The sequence below is a fragment of the Schistocerca piceifrons genome, chromosome 5 (assembly GCF_021461385.2).
Source record: "Schistocerca piceifrons isolate TAMUIC-IGC-003096 chromosome 5, iqSchPice1.1, whole genome shotgun sequence".
Taxonomy (NCBI): domain Eukaryota; kingdom Metazoa; phylum Arthropoda; class Insecta; order Orthoptera; family Acrididae; genus Schistocerca; species Schistocerca piceifrons.
This window is the reverse complement of record NC_060142.1, coordinates 313793105-313793907: the sequence shown is the minus strand read 5'-3', so window position 1 is coordinate 313793907 and position 803 is coordinate 313793105.

Here is an 803-nt window from a genome sequence, read left to right as displayed (position 1 = left end):
TTACAGTCAGATTTTTTGAAGTACACAATTTTACATTTCTGAACATTTAAAGCAAGTTGCCAGTCTCTGCAACACTTTTAAATCTTACCAAGATCTGACTGAATATTCATGCAGTTTCTTTCAGATAGAGTTCACTATAGATAACTGCATCATCTGCAAAAAGTTTGATTTTACCAAGTGGTAATAATTAAACATTCTCTATTTAACATGTTATAATATGAAACTAATTACTGTGCAAGTACCAAACATGGTAGCATTAATGTCCAGAATATGGGGTGTATGATTTCCATGTGTCACAGTGCCACTGTCCAGTTCCAACTATGGCCACCAGGTGCCATAATCAGTCATCTTGATTCATGGTCTCACACACCTGACCAGTCACAGAGCTCATGTTGGTGTGTCAACATGAGCTTTGACAAAAGGAACAGGGCACTATTGGTGAAGATCTATTATCAAAGCAACAGTAATGCTTCAACTGCACTTCAAGAATATCACTGGCTGAAATGATTATGGAAGGGTCCACTTTCTCCACCTGCTGTGTGGAGCATGGTGAAGAATTCTGAATCAACTGGAGAACTGGGTGTCGCACCAGTAAGAAGCCAATGACCAGTTGCACCACAGGTGGTTGACGAAATCGCTGTTGCTGTGGCAGAAAACATTGTGAGCAGTACCTGATTATCAGGCAGTTGAAGATCCCATGGTCCACTGTACGAAAGGTGCATCAAACCATTCTCAAATGGTATCTGTACAAGATTCATACCATACAGCAGCTTGCATCCCAGCATTCACAACAACATGTTGAC